General features: G+C 43.0%; 1 long non-coding RNA gene across 3 annotated transcripts; it reads left to right on the top strand.

Annotated features, from left to right (window-relative positions):
- The first annotated feature begins 18993 nt into the window (after positions 1-18993).
- Positions 18994-26182, top strand: LOC125513458 (uncharacterized). Of its 3 annotated transcripts, none has more exons than XR_007285942.2 (6): positions 18994-19474; positions 20010-20275; positions 21386-21484; positions 21582-22604; positions 22692-22784; positions 23901-24837. It is a non-coding gene; the product is annotated as an uncharacterized LOC125513458 (long non-coding RNA). The 3 variants fall into 3 exon arrangements; XR_015609556.1 differs by adding an exon at positions 25558-26182 and having other exon boundaries at positions 18995-20275; positions 23901-24328; XR_007285940.2 differs by having other exon boundaries at positions 18995-20275.
- Positions 26183-27400: the final 1218 nt, after the last annotated feature.

Here is a 27400-nt window from a genome sequence, read left to right as displayed (position 1 = left end):
CACATCGCCGCGATGTGGTTCCTCTATGATGCCCTCAAAAGGGATCAAACAAACCCGACAAAAATCACGAAGTGACATCTCCTTATGTTCATCATATAAATAAAACTCCACCGTAGGTGGTGAGCTCCTAGCATGGAAATGAAAGTTTTGCACAAAGATATTGGTGAGTAAGAGATACTATTCGCGCTGGTCGTGGAGGAAGGCGGTAAGGCCTGCATTCTCAGCCAATTCATAGAAATCATCATAAATCCCGGCTGCTCTCAAGAAATCATCACAAGGCCATTCACACGGCCGAACCTCCGCGATGCGAGGCAGATTATATTTGGGATTCTTTGCTTCTTCATTTTGCTTTTCCTTCGAGCTTCGGCTCGATGAGCCCCTCAAAAATCTCTTCATTATTTTCTGAAAAAATCTGAAAATTTTAGTAACTTCAAAATGAAAGTGAACCAAACTCAACAAAATCGATAGAAACTACTCCTACAAGTGCCTAGAGCCTATATCATGCATCAAAACTACTTGGAGCCATATAAATTTGACATGCAAGCTCAAGAACATGGTCACCTAGGCAGCACAAATTTTCAATGAATAAAGCACTAGAACAAAAACTAATTGGACCAATGGAGGAGTCACATACCAAGGAACAATCCCCCAAAGCAGTTTTGTGAGAGGTGCTTTGAGCAAGGAGATCGAAAATCACAACAAAATGAGCTACAACTCGTGCTTGAGCTGGATAATGGTGTTTGTGGGAGGAAGAAGGAGTGTGTGGGTGCATGAATAAGTGGAGGAGGGCCACCAAGGGCCCACGAGGCAGGGGGCGCGCCCAGGGGGTAGGGCACGCCCTCCACCCTTGTGGCCAGGCGGATGCCCCCCTGCTGTGTTCTCAGTGCCAAATATTCTCAAATATTCCAGAAAAAATCATATTTAAATTTCAGGGCATGATGAGAACTTTTATTTTCGGAGTATTTTTATATTGCACGGATAATCCAGATAACAGACAGAAAATACTATTTTTACTTTATTTAATATAAATAACAGAAAGTAAAAGGAGGGTACAGAGAGTTGTGTTTTCTAAATTCATCCATCTCATGATCATCAAAAGGAATCCATTAACAAGGTTGATCAAGTCTTGTTAACAAACTCATTCCGAATAACATGGAACCGGAGAATTTTCGAATAACACTAGGTTACCTCAATGGGGATATGTACATCCCCAACAATAAGAATATCATATTTCTTCTTGACAGTAGGAAGAGGAAATTCAAAACCTCCAAAAATAATTGATGGAATTTTTCCAATAGAATTGATACTGTGGACTTGAGGTTGTTTCCTCAGAAAGTGTACCATATGCTCATTACCATTAACATGAAAAGTGACATTGCCTTTGTTGCAATCAATAACAGCCCCTGTAGTATTCAAAAAGGGTCTTCCAAGAATAATAGACATACTATCGTCCTTGGGAATATCAAGAATAACAAAGTCCGTTAAAATTGTAACGTTTGCAACCACAATAGGCACATCCTCACAAATACCGACAGGTATAGCAGTTTATTTATCAGCCATTTGCAAAGATATTTCAGTAGGTGTCAACTTATTCAAATCAAGTCTACGATATAAAGAGAGAGGCATAACACTAACACCGGCTCCAAGATCACATAAAGCAGTATTAACATAGTTTCTTTTAATGGAGCATGGTATAGTGGGTACTCCTGGATCTCCAAGTTTCTTTGGTATTCCACCCTTAAAAGTATAATTAGCAAGCATGGTGGAAATTTCAGCTTCCAGTATCTTTCTTTTATTAGTAAGAATATCTTTCATATACTTAGCATAAGGATTCATTTTGAGCATATCAGTTAATCGCATACGCAAAAAGATAGGTCTAATCATTTCAGCAAAGCGCTCAAAATCCTCATCATCCTTTTTCTTGGATGGTTTGGGAGGAAAAGGCATTGGTTTCCGAACCCATGGTTCTCTTTCTTTACCATGTTTCCTAGCAACAAAGTCTCTCTTATCATAACGTTGATTCTTTGATTGTGGGTTATCAAGATCAACACCAGGTTCAATTTCTATATCATTACCATTGCTAGGTTGAGCATCAACATGAACATTATCATTAACATTATCACTAGTTTCAAGTTCATTACCAGATTGTGTTTCAGCATCATAAATAGAAATATCATTTGGATTCTCAGGTGTTTCTGCAATAGGTTCACTAGAAGCATGCAAAGTCCCATCATTTTTCTTTTTCTTCCTTTTAGAAGGACTAGGTGCATCTATATTATTTCTCTGAGAATCTTGCTCAATTCTCTTAGGGGGGCCTTCAGGATACAAAGGTTCCTGAGTCATCTTACCAGTTCTAGTAGCCACTCTAACAGCAAAATCATTATTCTTACTATTCAATACATTGAGAAAATCATTTTGAGCTTTAAGTACTTGTTCTACTTGAGTGGTAACCATAGAAGCATGTTTACTAATAAGTTTAAGTTCACCTTTGACATTAGCCATATAATCACCCAAGTGTTCAAGCATATCAGCACTGCATTTTAATTCTCTGCCAAAATAAGCATTGAAGTCTTCTTGCTTAACCATAAAGTTATCAAACTCATCTAAGCATGGTCTAGCAAACTTAGTAAATGGGATTTCAGCTTTATCATATCTATAGAGAGAATTTACCTTTACTACCTGTGTCGGGTTATCAAGACCACGTATTTCTTCAATAGGAGATGGATTAAAATTATGCATTTCTTCGACAGGCGGTAAATTAATACCATGTATTTCTTCAATAGGAGGTAAATTCTTAACATCTTCGGCTTTAATACCCTTTTCTTTCATGGATTTCTTTGCCTCTTGCATATCTTCAGGACTGAGAAATAGAACACCTCTCTTTTTCGGAGTTGGTTTAGGAATAGGCTCAGGAAGTGTCCAATTATTTTCATTAGTCAACATATTATTTAATAGAATTTCAGCTTCATCCGGTGTTCTTTCCCTGAAAACAGAACCAGCACAACTATCTAGGTAATCTCTGGAAGCATCGGTTAGTCCATTATAAAAGATATCAAGTATTTCATTTTTCTTAAGAGGATGATCAGGCAAAGCATTAAGTAATTGGAGAAGCCTCCCCCAAGCTTGTGGGAGACTCTCTTCTTCAATTTGCAAAAAATTATATATATCCCTTAAAGCATCTTGTTTCTTATGAGCAAGGAAATATTTAGCAGAGAAGTAATAAATCATATCCTGGGGACTATGCACACAACCAGGATCAAGAGAATTAAACCATATCTTAGCATCACCCTTTAATGAGAACGGGGATATTTTAAGGATATAAAAGTAATGAGTTCTCTCATCATTAGTGAATAGGGTAGCTATATAATTTAATTTAGTAAGATTTGCCACAACAGTTTCAGATTCATACCCATAAAAAGGATCAGATTCAACCAAAGTAATTATATCAGGATCAACAGAGAATTCATAATCCTTATCAGTAACACAGATAGGTGAAGTAGCGAAAGCAGGGTCAGGTTTCATTCTAGTATTAAGGGATTGCTGCTTCCATTTAGCTAATAACCTCTTTAGATCATATCTATCATTGCAGGCTAAAATAGCTCTAGTAGCTTCTTCATCCATAACATAACCCTCAGGAACAACAGGCAATTCATATTTATTAGGGGGAGAGTCTTCATCATCACTTTCATCAATATTATCAGTTTCAATAATTTCATTCTCTCTAGCCCTAGCAAGTTGTTCATTAATAAATTCACCAAGTGGCATAGCAGTATCAAGCATAGAAGTAGTTTCATCATAAGTATCATGCATAGCAGAAGTGGCACCATCAATAACATGTGACATATCAGAATCAATAGTAGAAGCAGGTTTAGGTGTCGTAAGCTTACTCAAAACAGAAGGTGAATCAAGTGCAGAGCTAGATGGCAGTTCCTTACCTACCCTCGTAGTTGAGGGATAAATCTTGGTTCTTGGATCTTTCAAGTTCTTCATAATGATAAGCAGATATAAATCTCAAGTGACTCAAAGAATAGAGCTATGCTCCCCAGCAACGGCGCCAAAAAATAGTCTTGATAACCCACAATGAATAGCGGATCGCAACAGTTTTTGAGGGTAGAGTATTCAACCCAAATTTATTGATTCAACACAAGGGGAGCCAAAGAATATTCTCAAGTATTAGCAGCTGAGTTGTCAATTCAACCACACCTGGAAACTTAATATCTGCAGCAAAGTATTTAGTAGCAAAGTAATATGATAGTAGTGGTAACGCTAGCAAAAGGTAATGATAACAAAAGTAATGTTTTTGGTATTTTGTAGTGATTGTAACAATAACAACGGAAAAGTAAATAAGCGGAGAACAATATATGGAAAGCTCGTAGGCAATGGATCGGTGATAGAGAATTATGCCAGATGTGTGGTTCATCATGTAACAGTCATAACCTAGGGTGACACAGAACTAGCTCCAATTCATCAATGTAATGTAGGCATGTATTCCGAATATAGTCATACATCCTTATTGAAAAGAACTTGCATGCCATCTTTTGTCCTACCCTCCCGTGGCAGCGGGGTCCTAGCGGAAACTAAGGGATATTAAGGCCTCCTTTTAGTAGAGTACCGGACCAAAGCATTAACACATAGTGAATACATGAACTCCTCAAACTACGGTCATCACCAGGACTGGTCACGATTATTGTCACTTCGGGGTTGCCGGATCATAACACATAGTAGGTGACTATAGACTTGCAAGATAGGATCAAGAACTCTCATATATTCATGAAAACATAATAGGTTCAGATCTGAAATCATGGCACTCGGGCCCTAGTGACAAGCATTAAGCATAGCAAAGTCATAGCAACATCAATCTCAGAACATAGTGGATACTAGCGATCAAACCCAAACAAAACTAACTCAATTAGATGATAAATCTCATCCAACCCATCACCATCCAGCAAGCCTACGATGGAATTACTCACGCACGGCGGTGAGCATCCTAAAATTGGTGATGGAGGATGGTTGATGATGATGACGGTGATGGATTCCCCTCTCCGGAGCCCCGAACGGACTCTAGATCAGCCCTCCCGAGAGAGTTTAGGGCTTGGCGGTGGCTCCGTATCGTAAAACACGATGAATCCTTCTCTCTATTTTTTCTCTCCCCGAAAGTGAATATATAGAGTTGGAGTTGAGGTCGGAGGAGCTCCAGGGGGCCCACGAGGTAGGGGGCGCGCCCCCACCCTCGTGGCTAAGGTGTGGCCCCATGGTCTTGATCTTTTGCCAGGATTTTTTATTATTTCCAAAAATAGTCTCTGTAAAGTTTTAGGTCATTCCGAGAACTTTTGTTTCTGCACATAAATAACACCATGGCAATTCTGCTGAAAACAACGTCAGTCCGGGTTAGTTCCATTCAAATCATGCAAGTTAGAGTCCAAAACAAGGGCAAAAGTGTTTGGAAAAGTAGATACGACGGAGACGTATCATGTACCCAACAGTTTATTTTGGGTATCTTATGAAGACGCACTTCTCCGATTTGGGTTTGAGCTTATCAGGCTGAAACTTTTTCACATAAGCATTGCAATCCCAAACTTTAAGAAACGACAACTTAGGTTTCTTGCTAAATCACAGTTCATACGGTGTCATCTCAACAGATTTTTAGACGGTGCCCTATTTAACGTGAATGCAGCTGTCTCTAATGCATGACCCCTAAATGATAGTGGTAATTCGGTAAGAGACATCATAGATTGCACCATATCTAATAAATTACGGTTACGACATTCGGACACACCATTACATTGTGGTGTTCCAGGTGACGTGAGTTTTTTGAAACTATTCCACTTTGTTTCAAATGAAGACCAAACTCGTACTCAAATATTTGTTTCCGCGATCAGATCGTACAAACTTTATTTTCTTGTTACGATGATTTTCCACTCCACTCTGAAATTCTTTGAACTTTTCAAATGTTTCAGACTTATGTTTCATCAAGTAGATATACCCATATCTGCTCAAATCATCTGTGAAGGTCAGAAAATAACGATACCCTCCGCGAGCCTCAATACTCATTGGACCGCACACATCAGTATGTATTATTTCCAACAAGTCTGTTGCTTGATCCATTGTTCCCAAGAACGGAGTCTTAGTCATCTTGCCCATGAGGCATGGTTCGCAAGCATCAAGTGATTCCAAAAGTCCATTAGCATGGAGCTTCTTCATCATGCGCTTTACACCAATATGACCTAAACGGCGGTGCCACATCATTATTAACTTTGCATCTTTTGGCTTCAATATTATGAATATGTGTATCACTACGATCGAGATTCAATAAACCATTTATATTGAGTGTATGACCATAGAAGGTTTTATTCATGTAAATAGAACAACAATTATTCTTTGACTTAAATGAATAACCATATTGCAATAAACATGATCCAATCATATTTATGCTCAACGCAAACACCAAATAACATTTATTTTAGGTTCTAGACTAACCCGTAAGGTAAAGGGAGTGTGCGATGGTGATCTTATCAACCTTGGAATCACTTCCAACTCACATCATCACCTCGCCCTTAACTAGTCTTTATTTATTTTGCAACTCCCGTTTTGAGTTACTACTCTTAGCAACTGAACCAGTATCAAATACTGAGGGGTTGCTATAAACACTAATAAAGCACACATAAATAACATGTATATCAAATATACCTTTGTTCACTTTGCCATCCTTCTTATCCACCAAGTATCTAGGGCAGTTCCACTTCGAGTGACCATTTCCTTTGCAGTAGAAGCACTCAGTTTTAGGCTTGGGTCTAGGTTTGGGCTTCTTCATGGAAGTGGCAACTTGCTTGCCATTCTTCTTGAAGTTCCCTTTCTTTGCCTTGCCCTTTTACTTGAAACTAGTGGTCTTGTTAGCCATCGACATTTGATACTTTTCTTGATTTCTACCTTCATCGATTTCAGCATCACGAAGAGCTCGGGAATCGTTTTCATCATCCCTTGCATATTATAGTTCATCATGAAGTTCCAGTAACTTGGCGATAGTGACTTGAGAACTCTGTCAATCACTTATCTTATCTGGAAGATTAACTCCCACTTGATTCAAGTGATTGAAGTACTCAGACATTCTAAGCACATGCTCACTGGTTGAGCTATTCTCCTCCATCTTGTAGGCAAAAGTACTTGTCAGAGGTCTCATACCTCTCGACTCGGGCATGATTCTGAAATACCAATTTCAGCTCTTGGAACATCTTATATGCTCTATTGTGTTCAAAATGTTTTTGAAGTCTCGGTTCTAAGCCGTAAATCATGGCGCACTAAACTATCAAGTAGTCATCATACCGAGCTTGCCAAACGTTCATAACGTCTGCATCTTCTCCTGCAATAGTCCGTCGCCTAGCGGTGAATCAAGGACATAATTCTTCTGTGCAGCAATGAGGATAATCCTTAGATAAAGGAGCTAGTCCGCATCATTGCTACTAACATATTTAAACATAGTTTTCTTTAGGAACATATCATAAATAAAATGGGGAAGCTATACATGAGCAATTGATCTACAACATAGATATGCAAATACTATCAGGACTAAGTTCATGATAAATTTAAGTTCAATTAATCATATCACTTAAGAACTCCCACTTAGATAGACATCTCTCTAGTCATCTAAATGATCACGTGATCCATATCAACTAAACCATGTCCGATCATCATGTGATATGGAGAAGTTTTCAATGGTGAACATCACTATGTTGATCATATCTACTATATGATTCATGCTCGACCTTTCGGTCTCAGTGTTCTGAGGCCATATCTGCATATGCTAGGCTCGTCAATTTTGACCCGAGTATTCTGCTTGTGCAAAACTGGCTTGCACCCGTTGTATGTGAACGTAGAGCTTATCACACCCGATCATCACGTGGTGTCTCGGCATGATGAACTGTAGCTATGGTGCATAATCAGAGAGAACAGTTGTACCTTGAAATTTAGTTAGTGATCATCTTATAATGCTACCACCGTACTAAGCAAAATAAGATGCATAAAATATAAACATCATATGCAATAAAAATATGTGACATGATATGGCCATTATCATCTTGTGCCTTTGATCTCCATCTCCAAAGTACCGTCATGATCTCCATCGTCACCGGCATGACACCATGATCTCCATCATCTTGATCTCTATCAACGTGTCATCACATGGTCGTCTCGCCAACTATTGCTTTTGCAACTATTTCTATCGCATAGCGATAAAGTAAAGCCATTGTATGGCGCTTGCATCTTATGCAATAAAGAGACAACCATAAGGCTCCTGCCAGTTGCCGATAACTTTAACAAAACATGATCATCTCATACAGCAATTTATATAATCACGTCTTGACCATATCACATCACAACATGCCCTGCAAAAACAAGTTAGACGTCCTCTACTTTGTTGGTGCAAGTTTTGCGTGGCTGCTATGGGCTTAGCAAGAACTGTTCTTACCTACGCATCAAAATCCACAACGTGGTATAGTGATTGCTTTTTGATCTTCAGAAAGAACCCTGTTCATTGAATCCGATTCAACTAAAGTTGGAGAAACTGACACCCGCCAGCCACCTGTGTGCAAAGCACGTCGGTAGAGCTAGTCTCATGAACGCGGTCATGTAATGTCGGTCCGGACCGCTTCATCCAACAATACCGCCGAATCAAGAAACAACTAGTGACGGCAAGCAATAGTATATACCCACACCCACAACTCTTTTGTGTTCTACTCGTGCATATAACATCTACGCATAGACCTGGCTCTGATGCCACTGTTGGGGAACACAGTATTTCAAAAAATTTACCTACGATCACGCAAGATCTATCTAGGAGATGCATACCAACGAGAGGGGAGAGTGTGTCTATGTACCCTCGTAAACCGAAAGCGGAAGCGTTTAGTAACGCGGTTGATGTAGTCGAACGTCTTCGCGATCCAACCGATCCAAGTACTGAACGTACGGCACCTCCGCGTTCAGCACACGTTCAGCTCGATGATGTCCCTCGGGCTCTTGATCCAGTTGAGGCTGAAGGAGAGTTCCATCACCATGACGTCGTGGTGATGGTGATGATGAAGTTACCGGCGCAGGACTTTGCCTAAGCACTACGACGATATGACCGAGGTGTGTAACTGTGAAGGGGGGCACCGCACACGGCTAAGACAAATCTTGGAGTGCCTTTGGGGTGCCCCCTGCCCACGTATATAAAGGAGGGAGGAGGAGGAGGCCGGCCTAGGAGGGGCGCGCCTATAGGGGGAGTCCAACTAGGATTCCCAATCCTAGTTGGAGTCTCCTTCTTTTTCCAAGAGGGGAGAGAGGGAAGGAGTAGGAGAGGGAGAAGGAAAGAGAGGGGGGCCGCCCCCTCCCTAGTCCAATTCGGACTTGCCATGGGGGGAGGCCAACCCTTGAGGCCCTTCTCTCCTTTCCCGTATGGCCCATTAAGGCCCACTACTTCCCTCGGTGAATTCCCGTAACTCTCCGGTACTCCGAAAAATACCCGAATCACTCGGAACCTTTCCAATGTCCGAATATAGCCTTCCAATATATCGATCTTTATGTCTCGACCATTTCGAGACTCTCATCATGTCCGCGATCTCATACGGGACTCCGAACAACCTTCGGTACATCAAATCACATAACTCATAATACAAATCGTCATCGAACGTTAAGCGTGCGGACCCTACGGGTTCGAGAACTATGTAGACATGACCGAGACACATCTCTGGTCAATAACCAATAGCGGAACCTGGATGCTCATATTGGCTCCTACATATTCTACGAAGATCATTTATCATGAATAATAAACATTTATCATGATATAAGGAAATATAAATAACAACTTTATTATTGCCTCTAGGGCATATTTCCTTCAGTCTCCCACTTGCACTAGAGTCAATAATCTAGTTCACATCGCCATGTGATTTAACACCAATAGTTCACATCTTTATGTGATTAGTTCACATCTCCATGTGACTAATACCCAAAGGGTTTACTAGAGTCAATAATCTAGTTCACATCGCTATGTGATTAACACCCCAAGAGTGATCATGTTTTGCTTGTGAGAGAAGTTTAGTCAATGGGTCTGACATATTCAGAGCTGTATGTATTTTGCAAATTTCTATGTCTACAATACTCTGCACGGAGCTACTCTAGCTAATTGCTCCCACTTTCAATATGTATCTAGATCGAGACTTAGAGTCATCTAGATCGGTGTCAAAAGCTTGCATCGACGTAACTCTTTACGACGAACTCTTTTATCACCTCCATAACCGAACATTTACTTAGTCCTCTAAGGATAATTTTAACCGCTGTCCAGTGACAATTCCCCCTGTCTTCCGCGACCAAGCCCGTTCGCCAATGTTCGCTAGTATGTCCGATGCAGCCCTAGTCACCAGTCAAGTTGTCACGACATACGTCTGTGTCCGCGAGTAATCCATAGATCCTGTCATTTCAAGTGATCATGGAAAGAGATATAGAGCCCGTTCAGCACTCGACCAGCTCTGCAAAATAGAAAGATCTGCGGAGTACCGATTTGTCCGTTCCGTAATTTTCAACTGCAGTTCCGGCAGCTACGCGAGCAGAGTCGAGGAGCAGAGGGCCTCCGAACAGGTGATAACCCACAAGTATAGGGGATCACAACAGTTTTCGAGGGTAGAGTATTCAACCCAAATTTATTGATTCGACACAAGGGGAGTCAAAGAATATTCTCAAGTATTAGCAGCTGAGTTGTCAATTCAACCATACCTGGATACTTAATATCTGCAGCAAGGTATTTAGTAGCAAAGTAATATGATAGTAGTTGTGACGGTGGTAAAAGGTAACGGTAGCAAAAGTAATATTTTTGGTGTTTTATAGTGATTGTAATAGTAGCAGCGAAAAAGTAAATAAGCGAAGAACAATATATGGAAAGCTCGTAGGCAATGGATCGGTGATAGAGAATTATGCTGGATGCGATCGATCATGTAACAATCATAACCTAGGGTGACACAGAACTAGCTCCAGTTCATCAATATAATGTAGGCATGTATTCCGAATATAATCATACGTGCTTATGGAAAAGAATTTGCATGACATCTTTTGTCCTAACCTCCGGAAATTAAGGGATATTAAGGGCCTCCTTTTAATAGAGTACCGGACCAAAGCATTAACACATTGTGAATACATGAACTCCTCAAACTACGGTCATCACTTGTAATGGTCCCGATTATTGTCACTTCGGGGTTGCCGGATCATAACACATAGTAGGTGACTATAGACTTGCAAGATAGGATCAAGAACTCTCATATATTGATGAAAACATAATAGGTTCAGATCTGAAATCATGGCACTCGGGCCCTAGTGACAAGCATTAAGCATAGCAAAGTCATAGCAACATCAATCTCAGAACACAGTGGATACTAGGGATCAAACCCTAACAAAACTAACTCGATTACATGATAAGTCTCATCCAACCCATCACCGTCCAGCAAGCCTACGATGGAATTACTCACATACGGCGGTGAGCATCATGAAATTGGTGATGGAAGAAGGTTGATGATGACGATGGCGATGGATTCCCCTCTCCAGAGCCCCGAACGGACTCCAGATCAGCCCTCTCGAGAGAGTTTAGGGCTTGGCGGCGGCTCCGTATCGTAAAACACGATGAATCATTCTCCCGCATTTTTTCCTCCCCAAAAGTGAATATATTGAGTCATGGTTGAGGTCGGTGGAGCGTCAGGGGGCCCATGAGACAGGGGGCGCGCCCCCCACCCTCGTGGATAGGTGGAGTCCCCCCTGACGTGGATCTTCCTTCCAGTATTTTTTATATATTCCAAAATAATTCTCCGTTGATTTTCAGGTCAAACCGAGAACTTTTATTTCTGCACAAAAATAACACCATGGCAATTCTGCTGAAAACAGCGTCGGTCTGGGTTAGTTCCATTCAAATCATGCAAGTTAGAGTCCAAAACAAGGGCAAAAGTGTTTGGAAAAGTAGATACGACGGAGACGTATCAACGGGCCTATAGAGCAGCATGCGTTGACGTCGGCGTTGCACTCTTGGGCGCGAACGCTTCCACGTCCTTCTCTCCGTCGGCCACTGATGCATGCATGCATGGGGGCGACGTGAGACTCCTGTCCCCACGTGCTGACATGCGCCCCACCACGTACATTCTTGAATTATCGTTCTTTCTTTTTCTTTGAGGGGTAATTTTTCGATATCAATAACTCCCCCCCCCCCCCCCCCCGCTAATCCACCGACGAGAGAGCGCCGTTGGGGGAGGAGTTGTGAGTGTCACCTTATATATTTTTTATTGCCATGTTACATAGTCCTGATTTGTGAAGGAAAAATTATGTTTATTAAATCCGCTAGATGTGCCACGATAAATTCAGTTTAATGCACATGGCAAGTTTCTTTTTTTAAGACAATGCCAACTTTTTTTACCATGGCGAATTCACTAGATGTCCCATGGAAAATTCAGTTTAATGCCCACGGCAAGTTTCTGTTTTCAAGACGATGTCAATTTTTTGAGCATGGCAATTTTTAAAGTGATTTTTCCATGGCAAAATCACTAGATGTCCCATGGAAAATTTAGTTTAATGCCCACGGCAAGTTTCTTTTTTCAAGACGATGTCAACATTTATTTTACCATGTCAATTTTGAAAGTGATTTTGCCATGGAAAATTCACTAGATGTCCCACGGAAAATTTAGTTTAATGCCCACGCAAGTTTCTTTTTTTAACACGATGTCAACTTTTTTTTTACCATGGTAAATTTTAAAGTGATTTTGCCATGGCAAATTCACTAGATGTCCCATGACAAATTCAGTTTAATGCCCATGGCAAGTTTCTTTTTTCTAGACTATGTCAACTTTTTTTTTACCATGGCAAATTCACTAGATGTTCCACGACAAATTCAGTTTGATGCCCATGTCAAGATTCTTTCTTCAAGGCAATACCAAAAAGAATACATTTTTAACTAAGGCATCTCATTGTTGCATTCTTATTCATGTATGATTTTTTTGGTATTATATTAGGTGGGCAATTATTTGTGTACACTACATGGAGTAGGTTTTAGGCATTTTCCTGTTTTTTTCAATTTTTTGTCCATGGCAAATTTTGCTTTGTTCAAGACAAATGGCAATTTCTGGTTTATCACTGGCATTTTTTAGTTCTCAATTTTCTTCTTTTAATGGCAATTTTTTCATAACATTGCAAAATATGGCCTTTCTTTTTCACAGATCAAAAAATGTTTTTATTCGCAGTACAAACTGGGCCATATTGTGCTTTCTTCTTATTTTTTTTATTCACAAGGTCGACAGCTATGTTGGGTTGTTCACGTTGGTTGGGGAAAGGGTGTTCGAACTGGGGTTCCTCTCATCCTGAACGAACTTGTTCGCCCCACCCCGGCACCGAACGAATCGTTCGATCTGGGGAGCCACCAGGCCTCTCCGGCCGTTATTGACGTCCTTGAATTTTTTTATCTTCAAAACATGTTACCTTTTTAAGAACATGGCAACTTTACTTTTGTAGCATGGTAAATTTACTTTTATTGTCATTGCATTATTACTTTATTTTTGCAATGTCAATTCTCAACTTTTTTTATTTTGGGCATGGCAAACTTTTGCATTTTATTGCATGGCAAATTTACCTTTATCGCCATGGCAATTCTTACCTTTTATCGCTCATCACAAATTTACATTTATGGAGGATGGCAAGTTTACTTTTGTTCTATCTCGGCCAGATTAGTTTACATCCATGGCAAATTTTGACTTTTTTCGACCGTTCATGCAAATATTTGCTTCTGTAGACTATGGAACATTTGGTTTACAAAACATGGCATTTACTACTAACAATAGATGGTACACTTTTTTGTTTTGTGTTGCACATGATGGCTAATTTTCATCCACACTCTTCATGTATTATAGTAAAAATACCACTCTCATATGGCAAAGTTTTCAAAATTATTTTTGTTTTTTCACAATCTGATGGCAAATTCATGTTATACATAATGGGAATCTTATGTGCTATTTTCTATCTCATAATGTGTTTTTCGGACACTATTACTGTTATACATTATGGCAATTTGTGACCGGTTATTACTTCTTTTTCGCTTTTTTCTTCTGAAAGGCTGATATTTTGTTTGCGCTAGAACTTGTGCCTGTTTTCTGGTCCATATTGACGAGAAGGGCTGAAGGGGGACGTTGGGGCTGGCGGTCGTTTCCCATTGAACGAGAAATGTACTGCTAAAAAAATATCGTTCAGTCTAGTTCCACCTGAAAAAGTTTTTTTACGGGAGCCGGGAGCTAGCGGCAAAGAATCCATCACATACTATTGCTTTGAGATTCATGGCTACTGTTCACGTATAAGCAAGCCAATTTCTTTCACACTTCAATACGTGAGAATACAAACCTGCTGTGGATTCCTATGCATGCCCATGCAGTTTTGTCAGGAATCTACATATAGGTAGTAGTACACCGATTAAACATTCAAAAGTGTGCCTCCCAAGGAAAGACTAGTATTAAATTTGATAGTCAAAATTTTGAGGATTTATATATTTTAAACAATAAATTTAATTGGTGATATTTTTTAAGATTTGAATTCCTTGAGGCAAGACCTTTAAAAAAGATCAAAATTGAATACATTTCGACTAATTTTATTTCACAGATTCCAAATAACATATTTCACTCAACTAAAAAAATATTTCACTTATCTTGAACAAAAAACTGATTTCACTCATTTTGAAAATATATATCTCACTCATTTCAATAAACGATTTCACTTATATGATTTACAAAAGATACATTTCACACATTTTTCAAAACACATTACACTCACTCAATTGAAATAATATATTTCACTCATTAAAAAAAACTGATTTCACATGCACTTGAAATGTTGACATAACTGATTTCTGAAATATGCATTTAAAATATTTCACTCATCTTCCCAAATATATTTCTTTAGTTTCAATTAACATATTTCACTCAAAACTACATTTCACTCTTTATATAAAAAGAGATTTCACACAGTTGAAATTCTAATTGTACTCAGTTCTGGAAAAAAAACATTGGTTTCAAGTAGTGGTATATGTCAAATATAACTGAAACTGAAATGAGTGAACGAGGCACCTTCACAAAAAACACACTGAAAAATATGTTTCACAAAAATTATGTTTCAATTTAAAAACTAATTTCACTTAGTAAAAAAATAATTCAAATAAAACTTATTTCACTCATTTTAAAATGGCTAATTTCACTTGTTTCATTTGGAAGACATGTTTCAATTATTTTAGGAGCTAATTTCACTCATTTCATAAGATTAATTTCACTCATTTCAAAAGACTAATTTCACTTGTTTCATTTGAAAAGACATGCTTCAATTATTTCCAGGAGCTGATTTCACTCATTTAGAAAAATTTCATGTTTCAAGAAGCTGATATATGTGAAATGTAACTGGAACTGAAATGACTAAACAAAGACTTCACAAAAGAAACTCATTTAAAAAACACACTGAAATAGATTGAGTAAAATAAGTTGATTGAAATGGTAAAATTTAAATGTGTTGAAAATGTATCCAAGATTGGTCTTGTTCTCATGGTCTTCACGCCAAATATAAAAATTACAAAAATAGAGTTCTGGTTTAAAAGAACATAAAAAGGAATGGGTTTTGATGGAGAGAGGAGAGAGAGTAAAGCCATGCATGTGAACAATAATTAGTCTCCACCACTGCCGCCTCCTCCTCCTCCAAGAAAGAAAGTTGGGGTTCGTGCCTCTCGCCAGCGCCCGCGCAGGTCCGCCTTGTCTCCGATGGACCTAGGGCTATGGAGGCGCGGTGGATCCTGGCAAGGGCCGGCGGATCCCTGAAGATGGAATAAACATCTTCCCGCCTAGCCCCCATTCCAACGGTGTGTCTAGCATCGTTGGCGGGCGTGTGGAGGCATGTCTCCGGCAGATCTATTTTGGTGGATTTGCTCAGATCTCGTCGTTGTTTGTCTATGTTCGTGTGTCTTCGGTTTGGATCCTTCCTATCTACGTTATTTTTTATCGGCGGCGTTCTGGGGTGCTGGTCCTATGGGGCCTTAGCACGATGACTTCCCGACTGTCTACTACAACAAGTTGTCCCGACTCCCGCGATGGAGGGGCGATGACGGCGGCGTGCCTTCGGCTCGCTTCAGTGCTTGTAGTCGTCGCTACGTGGTCTACGGATCTGGATGTAATTTTTATTTCTAATGTTCATTGTACTGTCATGATTGAAGATGAATAAATTGAAAGTTTCCCCGTAAAAAAATTGTACCTGAGTGGATGAGAGAAAGATGCCATCCCACGTGGTGGGTCCAGGAGAAGGGAAATACTAAATATGCAAATGGCTAAAAGGAATCAAATACAACAGCAGTATAAAGGTACTAGATATGGTGTCAGTTGCTCAATGGTGGCAAGGCCACCCGTAGCTCCCGGCTCCAGTAAAAATAACTTTGCGTAGTTCCGCCCAGACAGCGGTCGGTCCTTATCAGGGTTCTACTTTTTCTACTGAACTACTCCCTCCGTCTCAAAATAAATATCCATTTGACTAATGCACAAGGATTATTGTAGTTGGATCCCAAATGGCATTGGTGCACAACGAGGAAAAGGAAGTGTGCCTTTTTTTTCGAATACGCAAGTTGCGTATCATTCCATTGATAGGTTGTGAGAGAGTACAAGGGTGAGCGTCTTAGGCGTCGTACACATGGGATGGCGGGCCTAAGCGCTAGTTGAGCAGCGGGGGAGGGAGGATGCTCGGCCTCAAAAGTTACAGTTTATGTTATATGAATGATCCTATTGAGCCCTTTGGCGCCGGCTCTTGCCTAGAGTTTCGCCTCCTGTTGTATGTCCTCGATTAGCTTGTTGTAGGAGGGTGCAGCATTGTCGAAGAGAGCTGCGTCGCGATGCTTCCAAAGCGCCCAAGAGGTGAGGATGATGATGGAGTTCGTCCCTTTGCGGAGACAGGCTGGCACGCTGGCTGGCGTCGCCATCCACCAGTCGAAGAAACCGGTAGTGCCATCAGGAGGAAGGGCAGGTATGCGGCACCGTGCCATGATGTTGTGCCATATGATGCATGAGAAGACGCAACCGACGAGAAGGTGATGCAGTGTCTCGTTGTCCTGATGCACAACTTGCAAAGGGGGTCGTGAGGTAGATTGTGGCGCGCTCGTCGGTCGGCGATCCAACATCTGTTAAGGGAGGCAAGCCAAAGGAGGCAAGCCAAAGGAATATCATCGCATTGGAAGGAGCCCAAGTCTTCCAGATGGGGCGCCAGAACGGCGCGGTGGTGGCACCAATGAATAGCGCCGGGTAGGCTGATCGCGCGGAGTAGTTCCCATCGGCCGTCCACTTCCAGCAGAGCTTGTCGGGTTCGCTGGAGAGCTGAACAGGTTGGAGCAGCCTCCAAAGCTCATCGTATTCAATGACCGCGCGATGGTGCAGAACGTCGTGGATGTCGGCGATCCAGCTTCTGTTGCTGAGAGCGTCGCTGACAAGGCGCTGGCTCCGGTGGCGCCTCGGGATGTGGGCAGATAGGGTAGGAGCAATCTTGGGGATGGATCGCCCATTGAGCCAGTGATCTTGCCAGAATTTGCAGGTGTTGCCGTTGCCGATGGTCCAGGTCGTGGAAGCACGGAAGAACACGAAAGCCTTGTGGTCGGACGGAAGGTGGAGATGCTTCCAGGAGCGGTCAGGGCCGGTGCGCTGCAGCCACAGCCACCGGGTGTGGAGGGCGATGCCAGTACGGTGCAAATCGCGAATCCCCAGCCCACCAAGCGCAAGGGGACGACACACCTTTTTCCACGAGACGATGCAGCAGCCAGCATGGGCGTCCTTGTTGCCGTGCCATAGGAAGTCTCGAATGAGCCTGTTCACCTTCTTGAGGATTGCTGGGTGTAGCGCTAGCGCTAGCAGGATATGCACAGGCATGACAGTGAGAATGTGCTGGACTAGAGCAAGCCGCTGGCCACGAGACAGCAGAGAGGCTTTCCATGTGACAAGCTTTATGGAGAACTTGTCGACGAGAGGAAGGGGGGCGGAGGCCGGCACTTTGCGAGTTGAGAGCGGTAGCCCGAGATATTTGATAGGAAATTCCGCCATCGGGCAAGAGAGGGAGGCACCAATGGTAGCGAGGTGGTCGTCGCCGCATCTGATGGGTGTGCATCGAGATCGCTATGAATCTAGTATATACGCTTCTTTAGCTCACGCATGCACCTTCCTTAACTCCAATTTTTCAACACATGCAAACTTGTGCTACTTCGTGTGGTAACCTCTCTAATACATTATACAACTATTGGTGAAAAATAGAGAAAAAAGAAGAAGAGACATGAGGTTCGAATATCCATTTTTAAATCCATGCTCATCTGCAGCCGGTCAAGAAAAAAAAATCATAAAACAATGAAGTTCACATTCTCTCAGCGTGCAACCTGGAGTGTAGTTCTTGTGTGTTATACATACTAGAGAGAGGCTACTACATGAAGTAGCACCACTAAACCCTATTCTTACATTTCCTCAACAACAAAAAACCCTATTCCTACATATTAGTCTTATCAAAACTCCACGTACTGTGTGAGCGGGGATAACCAACTGGGGCAAAACGCTCGTATTTTTTGCCTTGTCCTGCGTGATTTAAAAACACATGCAAAGACCATTCCAACTTGAAGAAGGCGGTTAGTTCCGGTTGATGACACGCACGATCGGTACGAGGGGAAAAAGGACGTCGGTCGCGCGATGCCGTGAGCCAGTGTTGAGTGACTCGGCAGATTTTGTGTGCGGCTGGTGTTTTTGCGCGGCTATTTGCGCTCTCCGTCAGAATCCATTCATTTTTTTTACGACTGATCAGAATCCATTCATCACGGATTAATCTACTATCTCTATAAAAGCACGAAAGGACGGAGAACCAAACCATCTACACCGTTCAGAGCATCGAATCCTAGGCTCCAGATTGCTCCAATGTTTAGCAGCAAACCATGTTTTAGCCACGCTTAATTAATTACCCTCGCTGCCACGCGACCCACGCCGTCACCCACGCGCACACGTTCCTCACCCCACCCTTCTCGCTCCCGATCCCATCTCCCCACCGGCCTCAACTTGGCTATGGCGACGGGGATCAACAACTCCTCTCCTTTGCCTTCTCAATCGCCGCCCGCCACACGCCTCCCCGCGTCCCTCCTTCATTCCCGTCCTCGATTGGGCCGCCGCCGCCACCGCGCCATCAGGGACGCCGGGGGAGTGCAACCACCGCGCCGCCAGGGTACGCCGCGTGTACCGGCAATACGTGAGTCGCCGCGGGTACCGCGCCGGTCGCTGCTTCTGACGATGCGGGAGCCGCCCCATCCGGCGAGGACGAGGGGCCCCGTCACCGCTGATCCTCAGGGCGCATGCTGCATCTGAAGCCTCCCTAATGATCTCGTCCATGGATCACTGGAGTATTGTTGTTGCGCCACTCCTTTTGTTCATCGCCAAGAAGCAGGAGCAAGGCGGTGCGTCTCCCTTCCTGATGATCTCACATACACCGTAGAGTATTTTGTTTAGTTTTATACTGACATCACCACATGGCTATTGCTAATTTCCATGGGCCCCTTTCACGTGATTGGTGATGGAATTCCTTCTGTCATGTCCATTTACTCCCCATCTCATGGCTGGAGTTTGGTCCTAATTACAGGCCCGGCTTTGAATTAGTAATTAGGAGGCACTAACATGTTGGCTGAGAAGAAGGAAAAGAACTAGCATGCATATTTAGATCGATAACCCTGTCAATTTCTAAACTGAACCTCTCAGTTCCAGTGCATATAAAAGAATATCCATTGTTTTAGGTTTTCGTGCAACTTGCCCAAAGCCACCATATGCACACTTTTGCCAATGTCACAACTTTTAGTTTTAGATATATACATTATTCATATTATGCTTGTCAGAATATATAATTATGTTTACTGTTCCAATGATTTCAGCTACTGATGATGCCGGTTTAATTTGATCATGTGGCATGTAGCTAATTTGTTGTTTGCTGCAATACAGAGAGGAATTGTCCAACTGCCTTAATTCAAGTTCATTCTGAACAACACATAATTTTTCAATGTACAGAAAAAGATCCAAAAGCCCATTGTTATATAGAAAAAAACTGATTCAACTCATAGGGTTGTGCATGGCATTTATTAATTGTAGGGCCCCATTTTGCATTTCGCACTGGGGCCTTGAATTTCTGGAATGCCCATGCGTGTCGAAGAGGATGCATGGCGCTGCATCGATGGCCACCATGACGGGGCAAGCTGATGGCATCAAGCGTAAGTATCTATTATAGGCTCGTAACTTACGAGATTGCTCCCCTGCTTGTTCACATGATTGTTCCTCTGCTTGTTTCCTATAGAATCGCAGTGGTAACTTTTACTGTGCGGCGCACTTATCAGTGTTGTATCCAAATCCACTCCACTGAGTACTTGTGCTCTCCACTTTATAAGATTTTAGGTAAATTTTGGCGGTGGTCAGTGGTATGCCGGGAAGCTTTCAGTTTTAATCTTGTTGGCAATTCTTCGGGTAGACTTATTGGTTCTGAATCCAAAGTGCATGGTGGGACTGAAGAGTTTGACTCTTCGAATCAGAGGAAACCAAGGCTAGCACCTAGCATAATCCCCACAAGAACTTGGGTTCATGCAGTAATATTTTCTGGACCCATGATGGGACTGAAGATTTTACTTTTATTTGATGATGAACTACACCTCTTCCAAAAACACTCAACCCAAATGGCACCCCTAGACTATCTCGTTTCTGTCATAGGTGATGATTGTATTCCATGTTATGGTGGGAAAATGGCACACATGTCTATTTCTGACCTTCATATATGAATGTCCTTTCTTCTTGCCACCATGGGTATGCATTATTATGACATGGTTAGCTTGGTGAAACGTGAGAAGAAAATAAATATTTGTGTACACAGGGTTGTAGTGTATACCTCTCATATGGATGCAGACACTTCTTTTGAAGAATAATGACCAAGTCAGAAAGAATGAACCCAACAAAATTAACACTTAAGGTTAAATGAAAAGTGTATATGTTGCAAATGTAGGTCAATGGGCTTCCACATCGGTTCATCATTTGAACCAACATCAACTGTTGGAACTCTGGCATATATTGCTCCTTAAGTTCTGCTTAATAACTAATATGGTCGCAACTCATAATCCATCTTTTTGTGCTTTAAACAGTCGCGCATACTCTGCCATCTGCCTCCGAACTTGATTCATTTTGCTCGACCGTAAAAGCTTTACTTGCTTTATGAATTTTGCATCCACTTTTTCTTGGCATGAGTAGTGCATAGTCTTCAGCCGATGCAACCATATAAATATTTTATGTTTTATTATTTGCTGAAGAACTACTAATTTTTCATTGGGTGGAGATAGATGATGTATGGATGTGGGGTCTTCCTTTACGTGATGTTGGATGGTACCTACCCTTTTGAGGATCCAGAAGATCACAAGAATTTCAAAATGAAAGTTCAGGTATGTTGTCAGCCGTTCAGCTTGGTAATTCCACAAGTTGTATACTAGCAAAGCAAGAAAACACTAAACTCAAATTCACAAACTGTCCGCTTTTCAGTTCTCATTTTCGGACTTCCACCTTATGAATCAGTTTACCAAGATGTGGATGGTCAGGAGATGCGAGCCCAACAAAGATTTTGCTCAAGGCTACAACTTGAACCTCAATCCTACATAAAAATTTAATTTGTGCCATGAAAAATTCAGTTAGCTTTACGATTCTATTTTCGGTATTCATTTCTATTAGAAGTTAAAATAAGAACTCAAGTATGTTCCTTACTGGAGTCAATTGCGTGATCATTAAGCGGGTCAAAACTGAACAGTGTATTGACCACCCATCCTGTATTAGACAAGGAAGCATATACACATCATTTATACATGGTTAGTGTGGAGCCAAAACCATCCAGACTGATCCAGCCAGTCCAGATTCCGAGTGGACCAAGTAGGTGTGCGAATGATATACATCAGACCATCTCCATTATATTCTGAGCGATCCGTTGAGTTTGCTGACTCTGACTATCCTCCATGTCCTACTCTGGTGATGCTCCAACGTTCTCCTAGAGGTCTGCGTCAACAGCCTTCAAGAGTTTTTATCATTCACATGAGTTCTATTGATTTGTCTTTATTAGAAAAAGGGAAATGGTGTACATCTAAGTTCATCTAAGTTAGCTTAGCAAAATAGCAAACTTGGTTGATTTTACATTCATAGGAAACAGGCGAGCTCATCACACCGTTGAGCTGTTGCAATTCTACATCCTAATACAAACATGGAATCTAGAGGTGGAAATACGATACATCACTCTTCTCTCCTCTCTCCTCTCGTGCAAGAGCCTCCAAATCAGTGGTTCAGGCTGTGGATTTGGGGCTATGGGCTATTGAAATCCGGCTAGGAGGGATCTAGGTGTATTTCAGCTTATGGGAAAGCTTGGCTGAGTTTCAACTATCTATTGCCGTGGTGGATGAGACTCAGTGGTCATGGGAGACTACTGGCATCTTCTGGGTGAGATCTGTTTATATATGCAGCATGCTTTGCATGAAGGAAGGTGATATCTACAGCAAGGTTGGCGTGGACCTAAAGTTTTGTGTAAGTTACTATTACGGTCACACATCATTCTTTTACCTTTTTTCTATGTTTTATGTTCACCCAATCGACGATGTCGTAATATGCAAGGGATCCAAAACTACGCACAACGCCGGATATTCAGTCCCTAGCAAAACTTCTTCACAGTTGGCCCTGGATGGACCATAGCATTTCATCATGCAGGTTGGTAATATTGGTTTCTATCTATTATATGTATTGTCATGATTTGTTTTGTTTTGTTTTTCTAATACATATTTTTTCCATATTGCATTTCCATATGCTTCCCCTGACCACTTTATCTTGACCCTTGGCATATCTGTTGCCTTGGTCAAGCTTAAGATGATTCAGGACCTTAGATATGCATTGAAACTTCAGAGGATCGCATTTTACCTAAACCAAGCATTGAAAGTACCTCATCCTGACGATGATACTTCTTTCTAGCATGGTCGATTACCAGCTTGTGTTCCAAAAAACACAGATAGATGAGTGACTCTGAAACCCACTAATGTATCTTATTTAGTTTTTGCAATGGTTAAGATAATGACAATGAATTTATCTAGAGGAACTTGTTTGGTTATTATGCTTTTAGCGGCACACGTGTTGGCATGAATATGGCGCTTACATTCTTTAGAGTCGGGTGGGAAAGCATGTGGGCAAGAGAGATGGTTTTGGGTTGGCCACAGTTGCCAGACGCAGGCGTGGTAGCGGTCCGGATGCCCGCAAAGTCCCCCACTTTGTGTCCAGTTTGCAGAAAAAAGTGCGTTAGGACCGCCAAGCGGACAGATATAAGACCGTTTTGGTTGGCAAAACACGTCCGGATCGCACAGTCAAGACGGTTGCAAGCGGTTTGAGGGTCCGTGTTGGAGATGTCCTAATTCTCACATATATTTGTAATATTAGTTAGAGACGTGCATTTGCACGTGCAAGCTTATTAGTAGGAAATAAAAAGAAGTATGCATCCACTACAGCCAAAGACGATGCATATGGTGTCGTGCTGGAAGAAAACCCAGGAAACGTTCGCCCTATAGAATTGCGTACTGCATTTAGTCTTAACTGTCCTCCAAAGAAAAGGAAGCCCGTCTCTTAATTGCGTACTGCACATGGGTTGTGATGATTTTGGTGTCATTATAATTTAGTAGTCCGGGTCATACATGGTAAGTAAATTAATATGATCGAGCAACGTACGGGGAGGTGTGGTCAACTATTTTTTTAAGGGGCAGTGGGTGAGGTGTGTGTGGTCAAATATGACGTGTAATCGAGCAGAAACGCCCTAATGCCTGCGTTGCTGATGCTTTCCAGGGGCTGGATGGCCACCTCCAACCTCGCCTCTCTGCAGTAGCCCGCTCTGAACCTGCTGATCTCAGGGAGGAGCTGTGTGGAACTGCGGCCTGGTGAGCATGACGCGCGCTGCATGCGCTCCTCTAGGGTGGCTTTCTCGGCGAGGGCGGCGTACCAGGCTGCTGTGGCAATCCACGAGCTAGATGCGTTTTCACCCACCATCTGGCGCAGCTTTGCCCCGGGGAAGTGCAAGTTCTTCTTATGGTTGTGCCATCGTCGGCGCCTCCCGTGCGCCGCCCTGCTCCATCGAAGACATATCATCGACAGTGCTGCCTGCGCGTTTTGCGGTCAGGAGGAGACCCTGGTACATTTGCTGTTCGGGTGTAGGCATGCTTGCGCCGTTTGGGCCGTGATCACCCCGGGTGCCACGCCAGCTTCCTCTGTTGAAGGTCTATGCACAGCTCGGGGTGCGGTCCTCCCCCCCCCCCCCCCCCCCCCCCCCCCCCCCCCCGGTGAGTATTGCGATTCTCTGGAACATTTGGAAGAGCAGGAATGCCAGGGTCTTTCGTGGCCAAGACCTCCCTCCGCTTGAGGTTGTTCGCTGCATCGCTGCTGATGTCTCCCTTTGGAGATGGAGATGCTCCCGCACCATCTGCAAGATGATCCTTGAATCCTGGGTGCAGCGTTTTGCTGCCTTGCTGTAGATCTTCCCACTGCCTTTTGTTGCAGTTTGTACAGACCTCTCCCCCTCTCTCCTGTGTCTCCCTCTCCCTGTAAGTCCGGTCGGAACTGATGATATGGAAAATTCAGGTGGGCAGTCTTTCTCTGCCCCCCGGTGACGTTTCAAAAAAAAAATTCCATGTCATTGCAAAAATTAGATTAATTAAGATGAAGTTGATGTAGTACTGCAAAAGGTAAATAAGTTAATGTGATTGAGTGGTGTACTGTGGGAATAAAACCGGCTGGATGAAAAAGAATTGGTGGAGGGACGTGGTGGAAGAGGGGGAACCAATTGACGAAGAGATCTTCCTGACATGAAAAGGAAGCCTACTTATATTTTTAATTAATAGAGATAGCGATAATAGATGTGTAGGGTGACATAATTATTGTAGTTTGATAATGTTAGGCACCGATGTCTTAGATATGTAAATATTTTTAAGCAAAACTAAGCATTAATTATTTTTCTATTGTGTTACCAATTTCACTGGTTTTATATGAGCCGATGAGCTCTGAAGGATTCGTCATAGGCCATGCAGTCGCTGCTTCTGCATGGAACAAGTACCTAGTGCGATTTCGTTTCGTTTTGTACTTAGAAATTGTTAAAACCAATCTTTGCTTTGAGTAATCTGTATAGGGCAACTGTGATGCCTTCTCAGGAAGATTGCTTTGCCCTTTAATGTTTCTGTGCGATTCTGATGTTGGGAATCGTCAGAGGGAGATCCAATTCTTGTTGGGTTTTTGCCGCATGGATAGACTAGATAAATGAAAAGCAAAGCACTTCACTAACTCTAAGTAGTTCATTTTAATTGACACGCTTTCCACTTTAGTACCTTCTAGCTTACTTTGAAAGTTCAAACTCATTACTTTCTTGCAATGCTCATTTTTTGTGGATACTGTAGTGGCCATATTCTGTGATCATGGTATTAACTCTGCCAAGTTGGTTTTGTTAACATTGCAGCAACCAAGGAGCACATCGTGGGCAGCAGGATGGCTGGAACTGAACATTTTAATTTGTATGTATACTACGGTGCCTTTCAAAGAAAGTCTAGGCATGTGCTCTCCAGAGCACTCAGTCCGCAGCAGGATGGCCTTTTTTTATATGGCTTAGCGGCTCCACTTAAAACGACTCTACCCTTATTAGGTGAACTTCAACGTGGATCGTCAAATCGATCGTAAATGTCTAAACCAAATGATCTGAACACTTTCCCTCGATAAGTTCCTCGCTTTCGCTCGATGAGTTTTCATATTAGAAATCCAATACACACTGCACTGTGTGGGATATCCAACACGGTTAAATTCAGATCCCGTATGAGGACGAGAAACCTCGCCGACGCAACTCATATAAGCCATCACAACCTCCAGATCTGACAACGAGGCTCAGAGGACGGCGCTGACTGCGATGGAGATGCCAGTGGCCTCGGAGGCCCGAGGCCACCGCTATGAGGTCACCATCCTGTTAGTTAGGATTAGTTCAAATTTAATTAAGCTTAATTTGTATAAGTTTCATTCGTTTAGCTATAAGAGGGTTGTCAATCCTCTTGAACGTTGATTTATCCTTGTCTCAAAGGTGCGTTGGAGTTGCCCTTGACCTTCCTTTTCGAGTAGTACGAAGTTAGCTAGGGTCGTCTTCATCTTGTGAGTACATTGCTGAAAGCCACCACATTTGTGGCTAGGGTACTGCAAAACTACCGCTTTTGCCAAAAATCACAAAAAACCACCAACTCTGAGGCAAGTGAATAACAAATCACACCGATTCACAGATTAGCTCGCACAAATAGCAAAACTGACTGATGGGACCCACTTGTCGGTCCAACGTGGCATGTCTATGTGTACACTTTGTTGAGGTGGGCGTGGGTCCCACATGTCGTCCACCCACCTCATTTTCCCTCTCTTCTTCTTCCCCATCCTCTTCTCCTTCCCCGTCCTCCTCAGGTGCGGCCATGGAGCTCCAGCGGAAGCGGCGGGTTGCGGTGGTGCATCTCAGGTGCGGCCATGGCTGCGGTGCTCCCGCTGGGACACGGGCAGCCAACCCGGCCTTCTCCCGTTGGGTGAGCGCGTTGATGGGAGGCGGCTGGAGGAAAGGGAGGAGCCGCCGTGAGGGCCCGACGATGGATCCCAGCGGCTATAGCCGGATCTCGGCCGCGGGCACCGGGACCACCCCGTGCGTGCGCGGGATCCAGACGACAGGAATAGATTGGGCAGCGTCGCGGCAGGACTGCCTCCGGCAGCTCGGGCTCCGGGCACGGCTCCCTGGGCACGTGCGCCGCCGGCATGGCTACCTCGACGGAAGGGACACTCGCCGGAGCTGGAGCGGCGCTGCTCGCCAGCTCGGGCTCCGGGCATGGCTCGCCGGGCTCATGCGCCGCCGGCATGGCTACCTCGACGGGAGGCGCGCTCGCCGGAGCTGAAGCGGCACTGCTCGCCGTTGACCTCGCATGCCTACCTCGCCGGGAACCAGGAGTCGGGGTTGTCACCATCAGGGCAGGGCCGGAGTCAACGGGGGAGAGAGGGAGGGGAAAAGAGATGTAAGAGGCGTGGGGCTGCCATGTGGGACCCTTGGCCACATCAGCGTATTGTCCATGTAGATATGCCAAGTGGACCCGACAGGTGGGCCAGCCTTGTAAGTTTTCGTTAGTCACTTGCCTCAGAGTTGATGATTTTTTTATGATTTTTGGCAAAAGCGGTACTTTTGCAGTACCCTAGCCACAAATATGATGGCTTTTAGCAATTTACTCTCATCTTGGAGTACAGATTAAGTTTACGATAAAAGCAAGAGCCGGCAGGCGGACCTAGGTGATCTT

Source organism: Triticum urartu, chromosome 6A, assembly GCF_056163025.1.
Source record: "Triticum urartu cultivar PI428250 chromosome 6A, HENAU_Tu73, whole genome shotgun sequence".
Taxonomy (NCBI): Eukaryota; Viridiplantae; Streptophyta; class Magnoliopsida; order Poales; family Poaceae; genus Triticum; species Triticum urartu.
The sequence above is the reverse complement of the archived record's forward strand: the minus strand, read 5'-3'. Positions and strand labels throughout refer to the sequence as shown.